Source organism: Triturus cristatus, chromosome 5_2 (assembly GCF_964204655.1).
Source record: "Triturus cristatus chromosome 5_2, aTriCri1.1, whole genome shotgun sequence".
NCBI lineage: Eukaryota > Metazoa > Chordata > Amphibia > Caudata > Salamandridae > Triturus > Triturus cristatus.
In genome coordinates, this window is record NC_140588.1 from 52,290,502 (window position 1) to 52,315,559 (window position 25,058).

The 25,058-nt window shown below is 46.9% G+C and overlaps 1 long non-coding RNA gene across 5 annotated transcripts in view; it reads left to right on the forward strand.

Annotated features, from left to right (window-relative positions):
- Window positions 1–25,058, forward strand: part of LOC146822647 (uncharacterized) — a 332,500-nt gene that overhangs the window by 147,027 nt on the left and 160,415 nt on the right. The window contains exon 8 of one of the 5 annotated variants that reach the window (XR_014961812.1): window positions 2,200–5,179. The exons of the other annotated variants lie outside the window; for them this stretch is intronic. This is a non-coding gene — a long non-coding RNA (uncharacterized LOC146822647). Of the gene's footprint in view, window positions 1–2,199; window positions 5,180–25,058 lie in introns of those variants that run through there. 5 annotated transcript variants of the gene reach the window in all.

The following is a 25,058-nucleotide window of genomic DNA, read 5'->3' on the forward strand; positions in this document are numbered from 1 at the left end:
TCAACCTTATCAGCAAAAGGTTAAATACGTGTCTTCCATAATTGGGCTGAAATTATTTCTTTGAGGATAAACATGTCTTTTTCTATATCAGTGGCAGCAATAATCTGTACAATGAATAGTGCTGATGGCATGTTAGATCTCAAAATTAAGTTGACCCACTCCTCAGCCGCTTTGGACCTTGAACTGTGTTGATGTAGCTGCACTTCTGAAAAGTAATCAGCAGGGTTTTGATCTTTTCCCAGTTTGTGCATAATTGCATAGCTACGTTCTTGCAGTTGCAACCCCCACCTTTCAATGTGAGGGGGCATCTTAGCTTTTGGGTTTGCAAAGATAGTGAGTAATGCCTGATGGTCCGTGACTATGGTGAAATGTTTCCCGTACAGAAACACATGAAAGTGTTCACAAGTCCACACGACTGCCATACTCTCTTTTCTCGGATGAGAGTAGGCACATTCCATCTCTGACAAGCTTCTACTAGCAAAACCTACAATGTGTTTCGGAGCATTTGGATGCCCATTGTGCCAACCAGGGATTGCCCCTAGCTCACATCAACTGTGATCTCAGTATGTAACTTGGGGTCAAAATAGGCCATTTCAGCTGCATTCTTAATCACATGTTTTATTCCTTTGAAATTTTGGTTGCACTCAGGAGACTACTGAAATGAGATTTTTTGCTTTGTCAACTCTCTCAATGGAGCACTTACTGTGACAAAGTCACAACTATACTTGAGCAATAACTAGTGATACCTAAGAAAATCGCAGCATAGTTACAAATTTGTGGGGGGCAGGTGGATGACAGTCCTTGCACCAAGTCAGGGTCAGGAGTCATTCCCCCGTCAGAGAGTATGTGCCCAAAGAATTTAAGTTTGGTCTTGTGAAACTCACACCTTGCTGCATTCAGAGTGAGACCTGCATCAGCAAGTAGCTGACACACTTGGGAAAGAGCCTTGTCATGCTCGGTTTGCATTGTCCCAAATACTAAAATGTTATCGGTGTAATTAGAACATGTGTAACAGGTTGAATTATTTGACATATTGCATCCTGGAATATTTCTGCAGCCATGGACACTGCAAAACTCAGTCTTTTTTATCTGAACAAACCAATATGAGTCATAAAAGTAGTAATGTACCAACAGTTTTCTTCCAGATGGAGTTGATGGTATCCCTTGATCAGGTCAAGATGAGAGAAAACTTTGGCTCTGTTCAGTTGCATGATCATGTCCGCTATGTGGGAACCAGAATATCTTTCTCTCATAATTGCTTTGTTGGCTTAGTGCATATCAACACAGATGCACGTTGCACCTCCACTGTCCTATTTTAGCACCACCACTATGGGTGAAACCCATTGCATAGGAGCAGGGGGTGTTCAATTATGTCATGCTTCAAATGCATTTCTAATTCTTTCTCAACTGATTCTTGCACATGAAAAGCAACTCCACAATGTCTCTGTGCAACAGGGTGAATGTCCTCATTGATATAAAGTTGCACTTTCATTTTCTTGAGTCTCCCTAAACCATGAAACAATGATGGGAACTGATTCCCAATGTCACACTGGGCATGAAGGTTGTATATGAGGACATCAGAACCATGTCAGATGCAGTGGCAAAACTGAGCGGACAGGCACTGGATGAAGTTCCATGAAGGACGTGAATTGGTGCTTGCACTGATGTTGTTTTGTATTGCATGGTTGCCTTGAATGACCCTTGACTCTGTAATTGTTTTGAAGCCCATGTGTATACTTCCGTGTTTGGCGGAGTAAGTCGTGGTACAGGAGATAGGCTGTTGAACTTCTCCACTGGCATGAAGTTAATCGACACACCACTGTCTATATTGGTTATGGGGCAACCGTTCACTTTTAAAAGGTATTCTTGGGGCAGTGTTCAAAGGAATCTGGTTGCTTTGCCTTGTGATTATTTTCTGACTTTCAATCTTCTTTGCAAGCAGCTAATCCTACATGTGCATGTATTCCTTAGTCGACATCATTAGCACGCATCCATTGTCTTTATCAGCGCTTGATAATGACGTTGAAAAGAAAGTCTTTATGTGATGAATTTGACGACGATTTACTTTGTTTAGTTTCCATTTGTCATATCTGATGTTGCTTTTTAGCTTTGTGGGTGGGACGAGAATGTTTCTGGAACTTTCTGGCATCTATTTTCTCTTCTCGCTGTGACACATTTGTTTTGTCTTTCACTTTGCAGACCATTATGAAATGTTTTTTACCCCGCATCCTTTACATGTCTGTCCAATGGCGGGACATTTACCTTCATGGTGAAATGGAAATCCAAATCAGAAATACAACTTCTTTTTCTTCAGAGACATCGACTTGTGAGCATCTACCTTGTGGATCACAACCCACTATGTTACACTTTTGAATTATTGGGCCAACACAAACCTTCACAGCCGGATAATCAGCTTATTACCTATCTGGTACCCACAAACGATTTGAGGTGTCTCAAATGGGAAATGGTCCTAGAGAGAACAGATACCCTAGCCTCTATCGCTGTGGAAACTGAGCTCGCAATCACCGAACTAGAAGCCCTTCCTATTTGCTCAGATCCCTTGCGGCTGCCACTGCTCTTCATAATAAATTATTCTCTAAATTGCATTCTTACTTCATCAAAGAACGTAGGGCCAAGAGCTCAATATAAAAGAACCTGTGCCAATGGTACAATGATGAATGCATAATGGCCCTTAGACGTCTAGGCGAAGCGATCAGACTGAAAGAGCCTAATAGTGTACGAACCGCAAGGGCAAAGAATAGGAGGGCTCAGGCAAAGGCAAAAAAGGAGTGGGACGAAAACAGATGGCAGGACCTTAGACTGGCATGTGCCAAAAACAACTCCCAAAGATTTTGGCACCTGGTCAAATGGGGCAAGGGCGTACAATGACCACAGCCACAGCATCATGTAGCGCAAGACCAATGGGTTAACCATTTTGAATCCCAATACGCAAGTGGTGCTGAAGAGGCCAATGCTTTAGCGCCCCCTCACATACATTATTCTGGCATGTTCTTCGTTATAGCCCATGTTAACGCAGCCTTCTGTGTAATCACGGGGGAGAGCGCCGGGGTTAGATAACATCCCAGCTGATATTTTTCTCCATGACAAGATAAAATGGACTAGGTATATCCTGCCATTGGCAAAAGCAATCACCCTTGGAGCTCCCGTCCCTGAATCTTGGAGAGGGGCCGAGATTATTCCAGTGTACAAAAAAGGAGACAAATCCCTTCCAGTTAACTATAGGCCCATTAGCCTAATCGACTCCATCCAAAGGGTGGTTGCTCATTTGGTGCTAGGCAAGGTACAAGACTGGATACAGGAGCAGGACATCCTTACCCCCCTACAGGCGGGGTTTCGGGATCACATTAGCACGATTGACCAGGTGTTTCGGTTTAGGCTAATACATTGGCGGACAGTGGTCTCAGGTAAGGGCAGCATGTATGCGGCCTTCGTTGACCTCAAGTCAGCCTTCAGCCTCGTCTCCCTATGTAAACTCTGGGTCGTGTTGCAGGAGTTGGGTATGCCACCTGAATTACTCTCTCTTATAGCTCATGTCCATGAGGGCAATTTTGCTCAAATTTGCTGGGGCATGCAAGGCAACGTCACTTATCCCTTTCCTGTAGAGAAGGGAGTGTGCCAAGGCTGCATCCTGGCCCCCACATTATTCTCCCTTTTTATAAACGGTATAGCCAACTTTTTAGCATTCGTCCCCACGGATGCTCCGGCTCTTGAAAGGCACCAAAATCTCCATCGTATTGTTCGCTGACAATATGCAAATTATTTCCAAAACTCCGAGCTGTCTACAGCAAGCCTTGCATCTTTTTGAAAAGTATTGTTCCCTTCGGGGTTTGGAAATTAACATAGCGGAAACCAGGTTTATGACCTTCAATCATCATAGAACATTCAAGGGAGGCATACTCTTGGACAATTGGCCACTGGAACAAGTCAGCGCTTTTACTTACCTGGGGGTTATCCTGCAAAAAGATATGTGATGAGGCTGCCAGATCGACACTGCCACTTTGAAACATCGACGGATTGTCAGGAGTTTTATTTAATGAGTTTAATTCCACCCTGACCAAACCAGTCAGCCCGGTCCTACAAATTTACAACATGAAAGTAGTGAGTTTTGTGCTATTCGGGGCAGAACTTTTTGGGGGGTTAGAGAATTTGTCACAACTAACTATCGCCAAAAACAGGTTTGTGCCAAACATTACTACCCTCCCCCAAAGTACCCCGGTGCGACCAATGTTAGAAGACCTAGGTAGGAATGCACTGGCTGACCTTGCCAGACTGCGCCCCATTCTGTACTGGCACAGAATCTGGTGTACACCGGAATTGATAACATATGCTGAAGGTCTTTGGGACATTATCAAGGTTGATAGATACCATAAGATTAGATGGATACAAGAGGTAAGAGCACTCTTGCTAAATATTGGCATGTAAAATTTGTGGGAAAACCCAAAGAGTTCCCAATTCCCCCCTAGAGAGACCATTAAGAAAAGATATTTGGAACTGGTGTACCATAATAGATTCAGCAAAAGTGACAATTCAACGCTAACAGGGGGCTTTCCTAGGAGTAAAACCATGGCTCAGCTTGGAACAGTATTGGGATATTATATCCAAACCCTTTGACCGGAAGTTATACTTCCAATTCAGAGTGGGAGCTTTGCCTCTAAGATCATACACTGCAAAATGGGTTGGCTCAGGAAACAGTAAATGCCCCTTTTGTGAGACATCGGAAGGGTCCTATGCCCACATCCTGTTTGTTTGCTCTGCCTATGCTGCCCCTCGCAAAGTGTGGTTGACGCTAATTTGTTTGACTTTGGGCACCAGAACAAGTAGGGTCGCATTGAGAATAATGTGTACCAACACACTATCATGCATTAGTTCTTGAGCTGGATGTGGGTAGTCAGACTCCGTACTCTCTCCATATCCTGAAAACATGTTGTTCCACACTGGTGTCAGAGCCCCAGAGAATAGAGTCTAGCATATTAACCTTCACTCATACTTAAAATGTTTGTGTCAGATGTTTCTTTTTTTTTAAACAAGCTCTCACTGTTATTTTTATGCGTCATCGACTTAACACCTAATATGTGATATGTACTTTTTTCTTAATTGTATAGTGATTTCTAACTTTGATATTGCTCGCTGAACACCATTTTAAATGTTTTATCATTTTTACCGCAACCATCTGTATTTTATGGCCGAAATTACTCCGTTTTTATTGTGATTTGCTTTTATGACCTGAGCTGTCGAATAAAGCTTTTTGGAATTGGCATCTACCTTGTGTTTGTCTACTTTTCATGATCAACTCTGATTCACCTTGTGCTGTTCCAGCTTCCATATCAGTGGCCTGTCGATCTGCATGTTCTTCTGCACTCACAGCCATTAGCACTTTCTGTATACTGAGTGTCTCTCTCAACATTCATCTTCTGATTGAGTCTGAAAGACAACCATCGATGACTTTAAGATGCATGGCTTCTTCCTCATTAAATTTCCTGAACTTGCAGTGTTTGATAAGCATGTCAAGTCTCTCAACAAACAAATTTATCGTTTCAACAGCTTGTTGTCATGCTTGATTGAAAATGCACCTTTCATAGTTGACATTTGGCATCAGATTAAACTCAGCTTCTATTGCTTCCTTGATTTGATGGTACCATACTGCACCTGTTTGTGATATTTCCTTAATAACTTCTTTCACTCCAATACCAGCAAGGTTCTCCAAGTATTAAATGATTTTCTTATTGTCTGCTTCTTCCAGAGTATCTATGAAATCATTGAACCTCTCGATCCATGCAGTCCACCTGGTGCCAATTTTCTGGTTCTTTGTGGTGTCGAGCAGTGGTTTCAGGAATGCTGCTGCCATGTATTGCATGCTCTCTTCTGCCACCATTGAAGGCATGTGCTGTTTGGACAGCTTTTGTCGTATCTTTAAAGACCTACAACCCTTTGCATGCGCTTGGATCATCCCATCCAATTTTGAGGTCGCAAAAGGTTTTGTTTGTCTTCGCCGGTGAGTGAATTCATTTTTCTTTGTTTCTCACACCTGGTTGTGGCTGCATTCACGTTTTGGATGCATGACGGTTCGGGGTTATGATGCAGCGCAGTATCTCTTCTTTTAGCCTTACCAGTGGGTTCTGGTGGGCTTTCTGACCATGCTCCTGTGCTGGGCCTTCAACTTCTTCAAGGGCCATGTTTGGGATGCAGCGGGGCTTTGACTCTGCATATGGCACTTCAGACTACTTTGCATCGATCTGGGGAGCACGTAGGGCGCACAAGCAGTTTGCTGCAGCGTTGCAAACTCTCAGGGAGAGCTGTCTTGTTTCATCATCTCGTATCCCCTGCTGGTCGCCAGATGTAGCGCCCTCCCCATCCCGGGAGCATGCAAATGAGCATGCCACACATGCGCCATAACAGATGTCTTTATTCTTTAACATACGATCACGCACTGCACACATTAAATCATGATTTTAATAGCCACATCTCAACACTTCCAAACAGATCATGTCACCTCCTTTTCGGAGTCTACAGAACCAGGAGGATCCTACCACTCCTAACATCAATCACACTACAGCCCTCACATTTCTCCCCCTTCTTCTCCATTTTGAAATACCCTGCACAGATAAAGAGACCTGTTAGAGAGTTTCAGTGTGGAGGTTTGGGGTTTAATGCTTTATTGTTTCAACTTTTGAAATATTTTCTTTCTTCACATTTCAAAATATGTTCTCCAGCATGTCTCATGCCTACACCCTTCCTCTTCCATTAGATTATTAATGCTTTTTCCCATTTGGTGATGTTTTGGAAAAACCAGGACTTTATCGTCTAATTTCTGGGTGATTGTTGATGGTCCTTATTCTTTATGAGAGTGCATTCCAGAGCTGGCATAAGTGGGATTGTGGCGACAAAAAGTATTTACAGGGATAGACACAGTTAAACTCATCTTGGTTTACTTGCTTTAACTGGTTACATATTTGTTTGGATTGAGTTGTGCTACTCTGCAAACATTTAAGTGGGTGCAATTCTAAAAGTAAGAAAAATGACACCAATTGCAGTAGCCAAACAGAGAAGTTTATTTTAGCTGCAGATAATTTAATTTTACTAAATTAATTTGTTCTTCCTCTGAGAATAATAGCACAGTCTACACACCAATTACAACCTTGCTAGAATTCTGACCCTTTCATAACATTTGGCTGGCTGAATGTGCCCATCACATTGAAGGAAAAAATAACAAAGAAACTTTGTGTTTCTTTAATTTCATTTATATTTTTTGTAGTCGCCCATTAATATGTGCACCTGCAGAAGAGTGAGGGTCCATGTTGCACAAAGCCGCCCCAATGATACTTAGAAAATGTTTTAGAAATAAAAACCAGAGGCCTTTAACGTTGCATATTTTACAAATCACTACTCACTTAGTCACTTAAGTAATCAATAACACGGTGTTATGAATGGCGTTCATAGGAAGCCTCTATCATTAACACCAGATTCAAAATCTTGTAAATCACAGCTATGATGCAGAAAAAGGCAAGGCTGACATGGCTCTCTGAGAGCCCTTCAGCACAGCACAGCGCTCCTTGTCTGCTTTCATTGAAAGCAGAAATGCTGCAGAAGGGGGGAGCAAGGCAGCAAAGGAGGTTGGGGCTGGTTAGGTAGGGCAGGTTAAGAAATATTTCGCACTTTATGGTCAGGTAGGAGAGACCAAGTTAACATAGCTCATATATTACTCCTCTGCCCCTGAGTAGCAGTTGAAAGCAGGGTGAAATGATTTTGGGAGCCATATATAAAATACAAAAAAATGGGTAAAAAGTGAATACAGGGCTGTTTTTGACCTCGCGTTGTGAGTGACATCATAGAAAATTCAAACGCCGCTTGATGCGGCTCAGAACCGCTCGATGAAAAACATCCCCGTAATTCACTGCTAACCAATGTATAATTCTATGCACTTACTCTTGTATCGAAAAGTAATAATTCCTGCATGGGAAAGACTATCGGCAATCACCTTAAAGAAACACAATGATCAGTTAAAAAATTTTGTCTGGAGAAAATTACTAGTATAAATCAATTATTTGTGGCTACGAGAAGCTACACGTTAAGGGTAAATAGATCCTATATCAAATCTGTTGTCACATATATTACAGAGTGTCTCTTCGTCTACAAAAGCACCGTGTGGAAATGCAATTAGTGTTTTATAAGTAAGCATATGTTTCCCCATCCTCTAAATACAATAGCCCACTCCCAGAACGCTGTCTAACCGAGTTAGTGCCAGACATTATTTTCCTTTATAGGTCGAACATTCAAGACCTCTTGTATATACTTTAGTATTTACTTATATACTTTAGTATATTCTTGTATGTACTTTGTGGGCTCTGGAGATCAGCCCTAGGACTTGTCTGCTTCCGGCTAAGCGACTTTTTTTCTGTTCAACTGCCTCTATTGAACTGTCTTTATAGAAAACAACCAGTAGAGGTCAGTATCATACCAGAATTGCTTTCTGCTGAGGGACTTTCCTTTTTAGGTCTCGGGAGGTCTGGCGAGACTTATAGTAAGCACTTTTGGAAGTGGAAACGAGTGCATTTCAGGCCGCCAACTACAGTGCATGTGCTCCGGGCGCGCGCACCATTTGGCAGCCTGAAAGCATTCGTTTTCTTTCACTTTCGCGGCCGCACGGCCGCCCGCGAAAAGTGCTCACCATTTGCCAGCCTGCATTGCCTCTCTCCCCTACCCCCTCCCTTATCCTCTCTTTTATCACACTCTGTAGTGTTCCAAAGAATGTAAACAGGACCCCGCTTCCCGGAGTCTGATTGAAGTCATGCCGTTTGTCAGGCACTGCTTCAAAAAGCCATTATTAAAGTTAATGAAGACACGGCTTAACAAAGCTCCGGACCTCCTCAAGGTTAAACACCCATGTGTGCAAGTTGGTAAATTTACATCAACACAAACATTCAAGAAGAGCGAAACCTCCATCCGTATGATTTCTATCCTCCATTTTACATGCCTCAATGAATGCAAGCAGGACACCCGCTTCCCAGAGCCTAATTGAAGTCATGCCGATTTTTAGAGCACTACTTCAAATAGCTGTTAGCAAAATATGTTAAAGCATGGCTTGCCGCAGTTACGGACCTCTTCATTCCCAAACTTAACTCCAACCCCTCCCTCTCTTACACTCGCTAACTCCCACTCTCTGCTCCCGCATACTGTTTTTATTAAGATCAGCTGTCGCCCGACATAGTTTGTCTCTCCCTGTGCGCCCCATAGAACACACGGGCAGCCAGTTTCATATTTTGCGGGGGCTCACTTTGTACTCCACAGGCCTTTAGGGGTTACTACGTACTACTAGCTCCTTGGGTCTGCCTTATAGTTTGCAACCCGGTAGCCGCCTGCTGAAGCCCGCTTCCTGAGATCCAGTGAACATCTGTTTTGGTTTGTGCCCTTATTCCCAGAGTGCATCTGTGCACTGTTCAGCCCGTAATTGTCAACTTTTCTTTGCAATTCCCTGATGGTGCTAAACAACAGCGACTCCCCAGCCTCCACTGCAGCGGGGCTGTTCTAGGAAGTGTCCTGTAATAAGAGCAGGCAGGAGTGCATTATTGCCTTGCGTCTATCATCTTCCCTCTCTCCCGTCGCTGCTCGTGACCCCGCGCCCCCTTCTATCTGGTAAATAATTCGAGAACTGTTTTCACTTTCGGAACCGGCAGCAGATGTCTTTCATTAGTCTGTCCAAACCTGCCATTGTGTGCCATCAATGCTGCGGCAGTCCTGGAGAAATGTGTCATGAGTGCTTTTGTGTGTGCGTCTGTGCGTGTATCAAAGACTGTGTTCACATTTGTGTGTGTTTGTGCATGTCTGTGCGTGTGATGGTGTGTGCATGTACTTTGGTGTTTTGGTACTAGAGCATGTGATTCTATGTGTGCTTCTGCGCGCAGATGTTTCTGTATGTGTGCTTATGTCTGCGTGTAATAGTGTGTGCATGTATTTGAGTGTTTATGTACTAGAGCATGGGATTGTATGTGTGCTTGTGCGTGTGGATGTTTCTGTATGCGTACTTGTGTGCGCGCTTCTGTTCGCGTATGAGAGTGTGTGCGCACGTGTGTGTGCTTGTGCATGTCTGTGCGTGTGATGGTGTGTGCATGTACTTGGGTGTTTTTGTACTAGAGCATGTGATTCTATGTGTGCTTCTGCGCGCAGATGTTTCTGTATGTGTGCTTATGTCTGTGCGTGTAATAGTGTGTGCATGTACTTGAGTGTTTATGTACTAGAGCATGGGATTGTATGCGTGCTTGTGGATGTTTCTGTATGCGTACTTGTGTGCACGCTTCTGTTCGCGTATGAGAGTGTGCGCGCACATGTGTGTGTGCTTGTGCATGTCTGTGCGTGTGATGGTGTGTGTGTCTGTGTGTGTGTGTTTGCATGTACTTGTGTTTATGTCCTTGGGTGTTTTTGTTCTGGAGCATGTGATTGTAAGAGTGCTTGTGTTTTTGGTAGTTTCTGTATGTGTGCTTGTGTGTGTGTGCTCAAACAAACAAACACACTGGTTTCCATAGGGTGCATATAGTTAGAAGTAATTACACTTTTTGTCCACTTAACCGCACAACACTTTGTATAATTTCATATTTTTTTTTCTTCCGTCCTATTTTAACGTTTTGAAAGTGCAACTGTTAGAGCGGGAACGGAAAGGGAACTTTAAAACAACATTCTGGTCTCAGTTTGAAACTTCCCACTTTCTTGTTTCCATCAATATGTACAAGTTGATGAAAGCCGCATATACAGCTCCTACCAGTGATACCGATCTTAACCAGGAGGCGACGTTTCTCTGTATTGTACCACTGCAGACTCCACATCAAACACATCTACAAACTATTCAAACTTTTCACACCACTCCAGACTTCTTGGCGCATCATTCGGTCTTCTTCCGAAACCGAGGTGTGAACGCTTTTCAAACACATTCAGCTGAAAGGGTGCCACGGCAACACTGATAACTATCTTAATTAGGAGGCTGTAACGGGGGCTCAGGGACAGACGGAGACAGTGTGCGAGGTAACTGAGGTTTTATTTTGTAACAGCGTCTTTTCAGTCTACTCGTGATCCTCTCTCTGGCAAAGGAGACTTGGTCCGTCGTGCGGAGCGAAGCTCTGTGGCGGCCGGGGGTCTTTTTCTCCCTCCTTCTCTCTCGGTCTTCCCCTGGCTGAGGCTCCACGCAGTCACCGGTTGCGAGTTGGCCCAAAAGAAAGTAAAGACAAGGCACTGTCAGGGTGATGGCCCGCAACAAGCTTCTGATCGAACCCAGGACCGGGAGTGAGGGATCCCCTAGTGCAATTGTGACCCACCCTCCCCTTTCCTTTTCCCCGGGACGTGAACTCAGTGCAGTGAGGGTACGGAGTGAGGGAAAAGGTATAAACACGATGAGGGACGGGAAACACACTCTCGCCAGCTAGGAGCACACACCCACTCCCGAGATTGTTACACTAGTTACGGAGGTGCTGGCTCCCTCCTTCCTACCCAACCCGCTACGCGGTCGCGTACCTGTCCGAGCCACGCTCCTCCCCTGGGAACGTGGCTGGGCGCTTCGCGGTGCTCCTGGCCTCCCTGCCGTCGGCTCCGTAGCTCTCCGGGTCCTCGCCGCTCCTCTGCCTCCGCTCTTGTCGCTCTTCCTCCGATACCTCCGATCTCCTCCTCTTTTCCGCACTCGTCACCTCCTCTGTACCTCCAGGGAACGCCGTCCGTCGCTCTCCACGTCTCGAGGGGTTTTGACTTCTCGTCCTTCCTGACGTCAGAAGGGGGCGTGTCTCCCTCTGGGATCTCGGCCCAGTTAAAGGGCTCCTCACCTTCTCCGTGATCCGTGACAGATGTCTCCGAGGCTGTCGCCCACTCGTCCTGCGGTAAGTGAACAAGAGGGGGTGAGAAGGGCACGTGGGACCACCAGTCTACTATCCCCGGCCCCGACGTTCCAACTCCGCTACACTCCTCCCCCCTTGGCTTCTCCCGTTCGGGGAGATGAGTGGCCCGGGAGAGGAAGTCTGCATTGCCGTTCTCCTTCCCCTTTCGGTGCTTTACTTCGAACGAGAAGGGCTGTAGGGATAAAAACCACCGCAACACCCTGGGATTTTGGCTTTTTTGTCTGTACATCCACTGGAGGGGTGCGTGGTCCGTATACAGAATGAAATGTTTGCCCTCTAGGTAGTATCGCAACTTCTCAATGGCCCATTTCACAGCCAGGCATTCCCGCTCTATGGTTGGATATTTGACCTCTCGGGGAAACAACTTGCGGCTGACGTAGAGTATGGGGTGCTCCTGTCCATCAGCCCCTATTTGGGATAAGACAGCCCCCACCCCTGTGTTGGAGGCATCAGTGGCCACTATAAAGGTTTTGTCGAAGTCGGGGGAAATGAGTATGGGGTGAGTCGTGATCGTGGTTTTCAGTTGTTGGAAGGCTTGCAGGGCCTCCGGGGAAGGGCACTGTAAGGACCGTGGGGAACAGTCCTGTTTCAGTAGGTCCGTTAGGGGGGCAGCAGTGTTGGCAAAGTTGGGAAGAAACCGCCTGTAGTAACCTATTAGCCCTAAAAACCCCCGGAGCTCCTTCTTGGTGGCCGGAAAGGGAGTGGAGACTATGGCCTTGATTTTCTCTGTCTGTGGGGCGATAACCCCGTCCCCTAGGACATATCCGAGATATTTCACCCGCTGACAGGCGGCTTTGGATTTCTTCGCATTTATATGCAGACCGGCCTGGCGTAGTGCGGTCAACAGGGTAGTTAAATGTTGAAGATGGTCCTCCCAGGAGCGACTGTAGACCACAATGTCGTCTAAGTACGCGGAGCTAAAGTGGTGGAAGGGACGGAGGATGGTGTTCATCAGCCTTTGAAAGGTGGCCGGGGCCCCATGTAGCCCAAACGGGAGGACTGTAAACTCGAATAAGCCCTGCTCCGTGGCGAACGCGGTCTTTTTGCGATCGGTTTCCCTCAAAGGCACCTGCCAGTAGCCTTTGGTCAAGTCAAACGTGGTGATGTAGGCTGCGTCTCCTATTTTCTCGATCAGCTCATCGACTCTTGGTATGGGGTAGGCGTCGAAAGTCGAGATGTCGTTCAGGGCTCTAAAATCCATACAAAACCGGGTCGAGCCGTCCGGCTTGGGGATCATGACTATAGGGGATCTCCATTCGCTTTTGGAGGGTCTTATCACCCCTAGGTTCAACATTTCCTTCACTTCCCTTTGGATAGCCTCTCTTCTTGCAGCGGGTACTCTGTAGGCTCTTTGTCGGACCAGTTGGCCTGGCCGGGTCTCAATGTTATGTTCTATGAGATGGGTTCGTCCGGGAACGTCAGAGAACATCTCGGCAAAGGGTTGCAGGGTAGCCTTCAGTTCGGCTCTCTGGAATTCCGGAAGCTCTTTGTTGATACATAATTCCCTGATCGTGGATCCGGGTAGACTGCCGGTGGGAACCACCAAGCGAATTTCTTTGGGGGCCGGGCCAAACCATTTCTTGAGCAGGTTGATATGGTAGCTTTGTTGTTTGGTGGGCGACATCTGGATCCTATATGTAGTATCGCCTATGGTTTCCTTCACCAGATAGGGTCCTTGCCACTCACTTTTAAACTTACTGGTGGACGACGGAAGAAGTACCAGGGCCCATTCACCGACCTGTAATTTTCTGAGTTTCTTCCCCTTGTCGTATTGTTTTTTCTGTTTTTCCTGACTTCTTTCCAGGTTACTGTGGGATAACATACGCAGCTTGCCCAGCTTTGTCTTCAGTCTCTGGGTGTACTCCAACAGAGAACAGTGGTCCCGTCGCTCTTCCGTCTCCCACGCATCTTTGGTCATCTCCATCAAGGAACGCGGTTGTCTCCCATACAATAATTCAAAAGAGGAGTATCCAAGACTGCTCTGCACCTGGGCACGTAAGACATACAACGCCAGGGGAAGCAGTTGATCCCAATCGCGTCCCTCGACCGTAAGCATTTTCTTTAGTGTATTTTTCAGCGTGCGGTTATAGCGCTCCACGAGCCCGTCCGTTTGCAGATGGTACACGGACGTCCGGATCTGGTGTACATCCAGGATGCCACAAACTTCCCTCATCATCCGGGACATGAATGGAGTTCCCTGATCGGTTACCACTTCTTTGGGGAACCCCACCCTTGAAAACAGTTCTATCATTTTATCAGCCAGGTTCTTCGTGGTGGGGGTTTTCAGCGGAAAGGCCTCCACAAATCGGGTGGCATAGTCTACCACGACCAAGGCATGTACGTTCCCCTTCCGAGATCGGGGTAAGGGGCCGATAAGATCCATTCCTATCCTTTCAAAGGGGACCCCTATGATGGGCATCGGTCGGAGAGGTGCCGCCGGGGGTTTATAGGCGCTCTTCCTTTGGCAAATTTCGCATGATTGACAATAGTTTTCAATGTCCTTATAAATGCCCGGCCAAAAAAAACAGCGCAGAATACCCTCCCCCGTCTTCTCTTTGCCCGTATGTCCTGCTGTCAGGTGGGAGTGGGCAAAGAACATCACCTGGTCCCTGAAGGGCTGGGGTACCACAAGTTGAGGGGTCATCCCTTCTTTGCCTTCTCGGTAGAGGAGTCCGTTAGTGATCGTGAACCTGGGGTAGCGGGTGCCTAGAGCCGTGGTGTTTTGGTGGGCGTCCTCCCATGCATTAAATAACGTCCGGTCATTGGCCTGGGCGAATTTGAAACTCCTATCTGTTATCCAGGGCTCGGGACTCGCTAAGGCCGTGGATGGCTGGGGCGCTTGGGGAACCCCCCCTCCCATCCTCAACTCTGTTTTAAAGAGGGCCAAAAATTCGGGGTTGTCAACACCCAGTATCACGTCCTCGGGGAGGGAATCCACCACCCCCACCCGTACGGTATAGGTCTCTTGGGTTGGACTGGTTATCTGTGCTTGGGCCAGAGGATACGGTTTCACGTCTCCGTGGATGCATCGTATGTGAACGATTTGGCTGTGAAGATACTGTTGGGGCTTGACCAGGGATTTCTTCACTACGGATTGTCTACAACCCGAATCTAGTAGAGCTTTTACTAATTGTCCATTCATCTGTATACGTACGTAATAGGAGGAGCCTAGTTCCGCTGAATATAGTACTGCCGAAGGGATATACCCTACGTCCATGGGCTCCTCAGTCCGTTTCCGGGGGCACAGCCGGGCGATATGCCCCCATTCCCCACAGTCATAGCATTGTGGACCTCGTATCGAGGGCAAGTCCCCTCGTCCCGGTTTGGGACGTATCATCTCCGAGGGGGCTCTCCCCTTTTTCTCTGAGCCACCCCCGGGGGTTCCTTTGGGGGGAGGTCTTTCCTGTTCCCCGGGGCCGTAGCGGGGTTGGGCTCTAGCAAAGTTCGCGGCCATCTCTAGGGTCTGGGCCACCGATAGATTCGAGTGCTGACGTAGCCATCGCTGAGAGCCGTATGGCAACGCCTCCATGAATTGTTCCAAATAAATCCTGGACATAATGTCTTCTTTTGTGCTACTGTCCGGTTTTAGCCATTTATCGGCCGCGGATTTTAGTCGGAAGTAGAGGGCTTTCGGATTTTCTCCTGGAACGCCCCGCTCTTTTCGGAACCTCACCCGGTAGGCCTCGGCGTCTAGTCCTAGATATTCGAGAATGATATCTTTTATGCGGGGGTAGGGGGTCGTTCCCTCGGGGTTAGCGACTTGGTAGGCCGCCTGAGCCTGTCCAGTTAACAAGGGAGCCAGGAAGAAGGGCCATTTCTCTTCGGGCCAGCCACAGGCCCGAGCCGCCCTCTCGAAGTTGGTGAGAAAGCCATCGGGATCTTCCCCTGCTACGTATTTTTGCAGGGCTACCCCGTGGGGTGAGGAACAGGAGCTCGTCTTTCCGCGGCGGTGTAAGCCGTTGGTAGCGGTGAGTCGTTTTGCAGGGACCCGAGGTGGGCTGTTAGTGACTTCTGGAACTGCTCTCGATCGGCTTGAGCGGACGTCAGTTGTTGTTCAATGGCCCAGCCTAACTTCTCCTGTCCCTGAACCAGGTGCTGTATGAGGGCCTCCATCTCGTTACAGGTGGAGCTTGATGGAAATCCCACTTCTGACACCAGTTGTAACGGGGGCTCAGGGACAGACGGAGACAGTGTGCGAGGTAACTGAGGTTTTATTTTGTAACAGCGTCTTTTCAGTCTACTCGTGATCCTCTCTCTGGCAAAGGAGACTTGGTCCGTCGTGCGGAGCGAAGCTCTGCGGCGGCCGGGGGTCTTTTTCTCCCTCCTTCTCTCTCGGTCTTCCCCTGGCTGAGGCTCCACGCAGTCACCGGTTGCGAGTTGGCCCAAAAGAAAGTAAAGACAAGGCACTGTCAGGGTGATGGCCCGCAACAAGCTTCTGATCGAACCCAGGACCGGGAGTGAGGGATCCCCTAGTGCAATTGTGACCCACCCTCCCCTTTCCTTTTCCCCGGGACGTGAACTCAGTGCAGTGAGGGTACGGAGTGAGGGAAAAGGTATAAACACGATGAGGGACGGGAAACACACTCTCGCCAGCTAGGAGCACACACCCACTCCCGAGATTGTTACACTAGTTACGGAGGTGCTGGCTCCCTCCTTCCTACCCAACCCGCTACGCGGTCGCGTACCTGTCCGAGCCACGCTCCTCCCCTGGGAACGTGGCTGGGCGCTTCGCGGTGCTCCTGGCCTCCCTGCCGTCGGCTCCGTAGCTCTCCGGGTCCTCGCCGCTCCTCTGCCTCCGCTCTTGTCGCTCTTCCTCCGATACCTCCGATCTCCTCCTCTTTTCCGCACTCGTCACCTCCTCTGTACCTCCAGGGAACGCCGTCCGTCGCTCTCCACGTCTCGAGGGGTTTTGACTTCTCGTCCTTCCTGACGTCAGAAGGGGGCGTGTCTCCCTCTGGGATCTCGGCCCAGTTAAAGGGCTCCTCACCTTCTCCGTGATCCGTGACAGATGTCTCCGAGGCTGTCGCCCACTCGTCCTGCGGTAAGTGAACAAGAGGGGGTGAGAAGGGCACGTGGGACCACCAGTCTACTATCCCCGGCCCCGACGTTCCAACTCCGCTACAGAGGCTAACTTTCAGTTTATTGTAGGATTGCTGTTTCCTTTCACAGCAGATTCCTTTTTTTTTTATCCTTTCTTTTTTTCTAAAACAACGTCTACAGTTAATTCAATGCCTTTGCTAGCTTTCGTTTTACATTTTGCTTACACAAACATTTACATGTAAAAATGCAAGTGCAGAATGCTTTACTCACTATTTTGCTCGCATAGTAAACATGAACTCACCATAACAAGCATTTGCAATGCAATAGGTCTCGCAGTTGTTAAGAGTTTGAGCTATTGGCACTGTAAATGGCAATGCCTTTTATTTATGTGTGGGGTTTTAAAACATAAATAAAAGGCATTGTCATTTACAATGCCAATAGCTCAAACTCGTATAAATGCGAGACCTATTGCATTGCAAATGCTTGTTTTAAAAAATTCTGGCAAATGCCTCTATTTACCTTTCTTGATAGAAAACGATCAGCAGAGGTCGGTAAAATACCAGAATCACTTTAGAATTCTCTAGATTCTAGTCCATAGAAATTGTCTTCCACAAGGATTCGTACACAATAATATTTTTTTCAAATCTTGTATTTTCAATGATATGACCACCAAAGGCCCTGCTTTTATATTAAAAACAGAGCTTTGGACTATACCATTTCCCGCTGAAAGGTCATATTTCTCTCCATGTGTTCCCATACCTGGCATGTCATGCAGTTTGGTGCTTACTTTACATCGATGTTAAAGAACAGCAGGTGTTTCAGCACGCAGGCTAATGTGCTGCATAGCTAAATACATATAAAGGCGAGACCGATTGCATTGCAAATGCTCGTTATACATGGGCACAATAGAAGAGACAAAGGCTGAGAGGTATTGTACACGTGTAAAATCAGGCCGATAAATAAAGAACACTGTTCAAACCACCTGGCTCATATGAAATATGTTAGTGCTGAATTTGAAAAATAAATTGCAGGGACCTGAAAGCCGAGTTTGCCGAATCCCAAGGTTGCCTAGCCATAATTCCACGAAGTGCCTCTTTCCCCCACCACCCTACGCTTCCTATCTCTTTATCTCACACTTGCATGTTCTTTTTCATCCTTGCTTCCTTCCTGTGCCAGTGCTTATTTGAGCTGGTGGTTGCCGGTGGGAGGCACTGGCACTTATTTTCAATGTTATACGAGAAGGGTATACAGTTCCTCTAGTTGTACAAGAGTGTGAAGAGTACACTCATCCTTGGGATCAAGACAAAGTGGGGAGCAATGTCTAATTGGCCTGAGAGTGTACTAGCATGTGTAGGATGGGGGAACCCACATTGGTGGAACTAAAACCCTCACACACCCAGCAAGCTAGGTGTCATGCTTCATCATCTGGGTTTTGCTCCTCGTCGGGTCGGCGCTGCAATTCCCGACGGGCACCCAAAGATGGGGCTCTTTAGCGGAGATCTTTTGTTCCTTGCCGAAGGTGAGTGCAAGTGAGGGCCAGGTAGGTGTAGATGTTAGTGAGTGTGTTTTAAAACGGGGTTGGTTAGTCTGAATAATGGATTTTATTCGGTCAGTAAACCACCTTATTAAAAACGAAATGAGAGGCGGTGGTCTTGACTATATGGGTCAGGGACTACTCTGCTCTGCTCAGATGGTCAACATGTTTCATGCCTCAAGGTCGCTGAGATTAACTCAGAAATAACGGAGAATAGAGAGTATCTTCTCAAACAGAAGATAGCGAAGCTACAGAAGGACATCTCGAGATTTGACAGAGAAAAAATCTTCCCCTACCTGAAACCAGATTTCACACCTAATAGGAACAATTACTCCAGCGACGAGGAATCGAGTAACAATAGCAGGAGGGGCTCCAATAACAGCAACTCGAGCTCTGGTAGTTGGGACACTCCGAACCAGAGAAGAAAGAACAACCGAACCTTCTATAATCGAGGGGAATCAATGTTCCCCGGTCCACCACAAACTCAATTTTGGCAATATCCTATGTTTCCCCCGTGCCCTCCCCAATTCTATCCAGGAGCCAACCCCCAACCTTTTTTAGGCAGAGGCTGGGGCAGAGGAAGAGGGCGAAGGCGAGGAACACAGCATGTCCAGTGGCAGGACCAAGTCCAGCCCCCGATGGAGACCCGGAGCCAACGCAGGGGCAGAAGGACCTAGTAATCAACCTTTCTGAAAGACCACTCAACAACATTGAACTACGAGTGATTCGCAAAGGACTAGGTTTTGTACCCACACCAAAGACTGACAAATTCAGGGAAGCATGCGAACTGCATAGTTTCTTTAGAAAGATTCGCCTACAAGCCTTCTTTCATAACAAATCTGTTATAGATACAGATAACACAGACACTGGGCTACATAATCCATCAAACTTTACCCCCAGCGCTGATATGGTTCCCCCAGAAGTCCTAACCTTTGAAAAAGCGATACTCAAAGATCTTGCCGTGACACGAGACAGGTCCAACACTTTCTATAATCTCTCAAAAGAGGAAATGAATGCAGCCAGGGCTCTGGCTGACGACCACTCAATCACAATCAAACAAGCAGACAAGGGTGGGGCTACAGTCATCCAGTCCACCCTTGACTATGAGAGAGAGTGTCGGAGACAACTAGGTGATCGGAAATATTATACACCTATTACTTTAGACCCCACTCCTAGGTTGAAGAACGCTATCAATAGCCTTACCCTGGAGGCTGAGACCAATGGGTGGATCACAAAGAAAGAGGCCGATTATCTTAATACACGGAATCCTGTAACACCATACTTTTACACTTTGCCAAAAGTCCATAAAGGAACTTTTCCGACCCCAGGCAGGCCCATTGTGTCCGGGATCGGCTCCGTTCTAGAGCCACTGTCCAGATTTGTGGATCACTTCTTACAACCCCTGGTCCAAAGAATACCGTCTTATATCAAAGATACCAGTGACATCCTAAGAACAGTAGAAGGGTTTGAACCTAATGGGGAGATCAGCCTCCTGGTCACCTTAGACGTGGAGGCGTTATACACAAATATCCCACAACAAGCCACCCTAACTGTGATCGAAGAGGCCCTTCGTAAGGAAGACTGGACATCACCCACTCCTGTGTCTTTCATCATGGACCTAGCATCCCTAGCATTAACGGAGAATTTCTTTGAGTTCAGGAACGAACTGTTCCACCAATGCCAAGGGACTTCTATGGGCAGCACATTTGCCCCTAGTCTAGCCTGCCTCTACATGGCAGCTTTCGAGGAAGAGATCATTCAGAGCCCTACCAACCCCTTTGACGAGAGTCTGATTATGTGGAGGCGTTTTATTGACGATATCCTCATCCTTTGGAAGGGTTCTTTGAGCAGATGTGAAGAGTTCTGTCGATGGATCAATACCCAGAACCCCTATTTAAAATTTACCAACCACATTTCTCCTTCCCACATTGCCTTCTTGGACCTAGACATCAGATTAGAGTCCGGGGTGTTGACAACTAGCCTCTACAAAAAACCAACAGACAGGAACAGCCTGTTGCTGTATAGTAGTCACCACCCCAAAGCACTTAGGGACAACCTACCTTTTGGCCAGTTCCTCCGTGTGAGGAGAAATTGCAGTTCTGTGTCGGACTACAAAAAAGAGGCAGACATTCTGGCAAACAATTTAAAAGAGAGAGGGTACCCTACCGTTACCATCACAAAAGCCATGAAACGTGCTAGGAACAACCCCAGAGAGGTTCTACTTGAGACCAAGACCCGGGAACAAACCGATACCTTGACCTGCGTCACTTCTTTCACCCCGTCCTCTAATAACATGAAAAAAGTAATTAAAAAACATTGGGGCATTTTACCTGCCGGGAACCTGTCTCTGCCCCAACCCAGGTTTGCTTTTAAAAGAACGCAAAATCTTAAAGACATTTTGATCCACACTAGACCTAAAAAAGTAGCGCAGAATCCCCAGGGCACTCTATGGGGGCTTCCACCAGTCACCGGACATTTCCCTTGTGGAAATTGCACATCCTGCAAACAGACGATGACCACCAAGGAATTGATTCTGTCCGATAGCTTAACCTGGACATTGGTACGTCATACAAATTGTAACTCTACGAATTGTATCTGTCTGTTACAGTGCCCTTGTACTTTGAATTACATAGGGATGACGACACGGCCCATTAAGACATGAATCACAGAGCACAAAAGTAACATCAGATGCTTAAAGGAGACCACGAAACTGTACTGCCATTTTAAAAGTCTCCACCACACAGCAGACTCCTTAAGATGGGTCGTCCTTGAATCACATCCAGGCATGACATCACAAGCATTGTTCAGATTAGAACAAAGATGGGTACACAGATTGGCATCTGACACAAGAGGTCTCAATGACGACATACCATGGGGTACTTTGACACATTGAGATCTGGATGCATGCCCGAGTTTAACCACCAATCATGTCCTCACGAGGGATACAAGGGAGGGGCTCAGATTCACAGTACTGACAGTGATCGGACATACCCTGTAACCCTTACAGGATATCACTGACATACACTGACATTTCGAAGTTTCTCGCTATGCCTGTTTTAACACCAACTATCCATTCATATATATATATATATATGATTTCTGATTCATGACATTATACACACAATGCGTGGCTTTTCTAGGCTTTGACAGGGAGACACCAGACGAGGATTTTATGAGGCTCATTAATCACTTCTAAGAACCCTCTGACCTCTTAGATACACTAACACCATCTGTAACCTATCGTAATACCCCATTCCAAGATGGCGCCCATAGTCACCCTATGTAGACGAGTCTGTTTTCCGAACTAATTCGTCAGCTTACAGACGCCCAATCAGAACTCGCCTACACCTGACCGGATTGGTTTTTAACTGATCAGTGGAAATCAAACCACACTTCCCGGTTTCGGCGGAGCGGGGTAGGTTTACAGACCACCCTTGGGCGACAGAACTGTAAGTAGTTACTTTTCGTTTTTATCGCTAGACTGAACGAGCAGAGATCCCCTCTAACCCGGTAGACGGCTGACCTCGGCTGTGGCAGCGGACCGATCCTTAGGCTACCTCGTGTTCTCTCTCACGAGACGCTCGGGGCCGGGGGTCGAGTCGCTCCTCGGGCAGCGGTTGCCGATCACCTTCTTGCCGGGGGACCTTGCTAACCTTTCCCTGACTAGACCTAGCACCAGTGAGTGTGTTACTCGGGCACACCTACCTGTGTGAGCCTCTTGCTTTTTTCATTATTGTACTATTATCTACAGTAGGCTAACACGCCACCCCAAGAGGCTCGCCATGTACCGACTGGAGCGGCACTTTCTATAACGCTAGGTGAGCATAACTAGACCTCATAAACGTAAGAATCTGAGTGGTTCGGATGTTTATCACTTGATACGCACCTGCACACTGCATCCACCTATGCATGATCACTCCTGTTTTGCGCAACTGCTTTTATAGTGGACATGCATATGAGGAGTCCTTGGCTCCATACTACGAATTGTATATAAATGACTAAGTGTGTGTTTTTTAATGTACTTTGTTGGCCTGTTTTGCTTCCTCTTTCCTTTTCCTCTAGGCCAATCCATAACGGGAGTGTTTAGTTTTTCTGACACTTCCCTAGGGTAGTTTTTATCCAGACACCACTGTAAATAATTAGTTACACACCCTCACAATCTTGTAGATAGTTCATTTCACCGGTCCTGATAAATTGCCGCTGGATCCCCCTGACCTTGAGGCATGAAACATGTTGACCATCTGAGCAGAGCAGAGTAGTCCCTGACCCATATAGTCAAGACCACCGCCTCTCATTTCGTTTTTAATAGGGTGGTTTACTGACCGAATAAAATCCATTATTCAGACTAACCAACCCCGTTTTAAAACACACTCACTAACATCTACACCTACCTGGCCCTCACTTGCACTCACCTTCGGCAAGGAAGAAAAGATCTCCGCTAAAGAGCCCCATCTTTGGGTGCCCGTCGGGAATTGCAGCGCCGACCCGACGAGGAGCAAAACCCAGATGATGAAGCATGACACCTAGCTTGCTGGGTGTGTGAGGGTTTTAGTTCCACCAATGTGGGTTCCCCCATCCTACACATGCTAGTACACTCTCAGGCCAATTAGACATTGCTCCCCACTTTGTCTTGATCCCAAGGATGAGTGTACTCTTCACACTCTTGTACAACTAGAGGAACTGTATACCCTTCTCGTATAACTACTTCAGGGCTTGTATACTGGACCTCGTTAAATATAGCCCACCCGCTTTTATTTTTCCTTCGTTTGATTGTGATTCCCTGCGCGGTTGGAAAACCGTAGGAAAGTATTGAGGTTACCTACAGTGTCAACTCACACTGGTAGGCCCACTCTGCAACAGACTAATCCCTCACGTTGGGTTAGTGGCCATTGTTCCTCATTTTCCACACAATGGATGGAGAATTAGGGATTAGTTATGGCGAGGATGCGGTCACTGACATCCTCAGAACACCGTCACTCCTAGGAGTAGACGGTACAACAGCAAGCGTGTCCCACTCGGATGACTGGTCTAACTTAGTATCCCTCAAAAAAGAATGGCTCAGAATAACAATGCACGGAGCTGTTATAACTGAGTATTTGAGGGCTAACATTGCCCCCAATGGACTGATCGTGAATATCTTCCCCCGTTTATTTCTGGAGGATCCTCCATTCAAGAAGGATTGGTCTTCAGTCTCTTGGAAATGTACCCGTGATCTCTTAGTCCTTATAATTAACACTGCCAAAAGACTCGCTGATGCCTTGCTATTACGGATACAAGCCGCTGAGTCTACTATGAAATCTTCAGTACCCAACAGCACTTTCAAAACCAAGTTGGCTGAGATTAACTCAGAAATAACGGAGAATAGAGAGTATCTTCTCAAACAGAAGATAGCGACGCTACAGAAGGACATCTCGAGATTTGACAGAGAAAAAATCTTCCCCTACCTGAAACCAGATTTCACACCTAATAGGAACAATTACTCCAGCGACGAGGAATCGAGTAACAATAGCAGGAGGGGCTCCAATAACAGCAACTCGAGCTCTGGTAGTTGGGACACTCCGAACCAGAGAAGAAAGAACAACCGAACCTTCTATAATCGAGGGGAATCAATGTTCCCCGGTCCACCACAAACTCAATTTTGGCAATATCCTATGTTTCCCCCGTGCCCTCCCCAATTCTATCCAGGAGCCAACCCCCAACCTTTTTTAGGCAGAGGCTGGGGCAGAGGAAGAGGGCGAAGGCGAGGAACACAGCATGTCCAGTGGCAGGACCAAGTCCAGCCCCCGATGGAGACCCGGAGCCAACGCAGGGGCAGAAGGACCTAGTAATCAACCTTTCTGAAAGACCACTCAACAACATTGAACTACGAGTGATTCGCAAAGGACTAGGTTTTGTACCCACACCAAAGACTGACAAATTCAGGGAAGCATGCGGACTGCATAGTTTCTTTAGAAAGATTCGCCTACAAGCCTTCTTTCATAACAAATCTGTTATAGATACAGATAACACAGACACTGGGCTACATAATCCATCAAACTTTACCAGCGCTGGTATGGTTCCCCCAGAAGTCCTAACCTTTGAAAAAGCGATACTCAAAGATCTTGCCGTGACACGAGACAGGTCCAACACTTTCTATAATCTCTCAAAAGAGGAAATGAATGCAGCCAGGGCTCTGGCTGACGACCACTCAATCACAATCAAACAAGCAGACAAGGGTGGGGCTACAGTCATCCAGTCCACCCTTGACTATGAGAGAGAGTGTCGGAGACAACTAGGTGATAGGAAATATTATACACCTATTACTTTAGACCCCACTCCTAGGTTGAAGAACGCTATCAATAGCCTTACCCTGGAGGCTGAGACCAATGGGTGGATCACAAAGAAAGAGGCAGATTATCTTAATTCACGGAATCCTGTAACACCATACTTTTACACTTTGCCAAAAGTCCATAAAGGAACTTTTCCGACCCCAGGCAGGCACATTGTGTCCGGGATCGGCTCCGTTCTAGAGCCACTGTCCAGATTTGTGGATCACTTCTTACAACCCCTGGTCCCAAGAATACCGTCTTATATCAAAGATACCAGTGACATCC